General features: G+C 45.7%; 1 pseudogene; it reads left to right on the plus strand.

The window, feature by feature from the left end:
* On the plus strand, positions 1 to 1,604 carry LOC142214457 (eukaryotic translation initiation factor 3 subunit L pseudogene; annotated as a pseudogene).
* Positions 1,605 to 2,181: the final 577 nt, after the last annotated feature.

A 2,181-nucleotide genomic window follows, 5' to 3' on the forward strand; every position in this document is an offset into this window, starting at 1 on the left:
TGCTTTCCCCTTTCCTCCCCGTGCGTGCTGCAGGTACCGGTGGACGTCCGGTGTAGTCTGCAGGATTTATCATGTCGTACGAGGATTATGATACCCCGTATGATCTGTACAGCTACCAGGCGGACTATGACATGCACACAGGTGACCCCAAGCAGGACCTGGCATATGAGCGGCAGTACGAGCAGCAAACGTATCAAGTCATTCCTGAAGTGATAAAGAACTTTATTCAGTACTTCCACAAGACTGTGTCTGACCTGATCGATCAGAAGGTGTATGAACTCCAAGCCAGCAGAGTGTCCAGTGATGTCATTGACCAGAAGGTTTATGAGATCCAAGATATCTATGAAAACAGCTGGACAAAGTTAACTGAACGTTTCTTCAAAAATTCCCCATGGCCTAAAGCAGAAGCAATTGCTCCCCAAGTTGGGAATGATGCGGTGTTCTTGATTCTCTATAAGGAGCTTTATTACAGACACATCTATGCCAAAGTCAGCAGAGGACCCACACTGGAGCAGCGCTTTGAGTCTTACTACAACTACTGCAATCTGTTCAACTACATTCTCAATGCAGATGGTCCAGCACCCTTGGAGCTGCCTAACCAGTGGCTGTGGGATATTATCGATGAATTCATTTACCAGTTTCAGTCATTCAGCCAGTATCGGTGTAAGACCGCAAAGAAGTCAGAGGAAGAAATTGAATTCCTGCGTTCCAACCCCAAGATCTGGAATGTTCACAGTGTCCTAAATGTTTTACATTCACTTGTAGACAAATCTAACATTAACCGCCAGCTGGAGATTTACACCAGTGGAGGTGACCCTGAAAGTGTGGCTGGTGAATATGGGAGACATTCATTGTACAAGATGCTGGGATATTTCAGCTTGGTTGGATTGCTGCGTCTGCACTCACTGCTTGGGGATTACTATCAGGCGATTAAAGTGTTGGAAAACATCGAACTCAACAAGAAGAGCATGTACTCTCGAGTTCCCGAGTGCCAGGTGACCACATACTACTATGTGGGTTTTGCATACCTTATGATGCGAAGATATCAGGATGCTATTCGTGTTTTTGCTAACATCCTGCTGTATATTCAGAGAACAAAGAGTATGTTCCAGAGAACCACATACAAGTATGAAATGATTAACAAGCAGAATGAGCAGATGCATGCTCTACTGGCTATCGCTCTCACTATGTACCCCATACGCATCGATGAGAGTATTCACACCCAGCTGAGAGAAAAATATGGTGACAAAATGTTGCGTATGCAGAAGGGTGACGCACAGATTTATGAAGAACTTTTTAATTACGCTTGCCCCAAGTTCCTGTCACCAGTGGTCCCTAACTATGACAACGTTCACCCCAACTATCACAAAGAACCATATCTTCAACAGCTCAAAGTCTTCCTTGATGAAGTCCAGCAGCAGGCCCAGTTGTCCACAATCCGCAGTTTCCTGAAGTTATACACCACTATGCCAGTAGCTAAGTTGGCAGGTTTTTTGGATTTACCACAACAGCATACAGCAAGGATGTCCCCTGCCCCCCTTCTCTTATGTTTTGGCCAAGGAACATTAACTGGTAGCCATCAGATGCATTCTGGACATCCATGACGATGTCCTACTCTTTGTCACAACGTCCTAGAATTGCCAAAAATGTACCAATTAAGCCCAAGCAAATGGGTGGTCTGGCCATCTGGGATGCCCTGCAATACGATACTGCTTAGCAGCCACAGCCATTCGTATCCTTGATTGGCATCATTCAACTCAAAATAAACTCCAGGTTGCCTTGGAGGAGGCTCTGAGCCCCTGTCATCTCCGGGCCCCTTCACACGGAGTTTATGTACGTGTATTCTGTACATTTTACATGTGTATTTTTACACGTGTAAAATGTACAGAATACACGGAGCGTAAACTCCGTGTGAAGGGGCCCTTTTACAACTCTTCTGTGGGTACATTCCTACCATTGCTTGGAAAGGAATACTTGGGCTCTGCCTAATGTTGCAAGTTGTGTTGTTGGTCTATGCAAGCTTCACCATACAATTGCTCGCTTATTCACGAACGATGGCCCACTGGTTTCTATCACAGGCAACTCTGATTTCCCTGCTACTTTTCACTCAGTTTCTCTCTCACAGTCCTGGCCGCCTTCGGTTCTCTCAGGTAATGACACAGTCCACCCTCCCCCCTTATG

Source organism: Leptodactylus fuscus, chromosome 7 (genome assembly GCF_031893055.1).
Source record: "Leptodactylus fuscus isolate aLepFus1 chromosome 7, aLepFus1.hap2, whole genome shotgun sequence".
In the NCBI taxonomy this organism is placed as follows: domain Eukaryota; kingdom Metazoa; phylum Chordata; class Amphibia; order Anura; family Leptodactylidae; genus Leptodactylus; species Leptodactylus fuscus.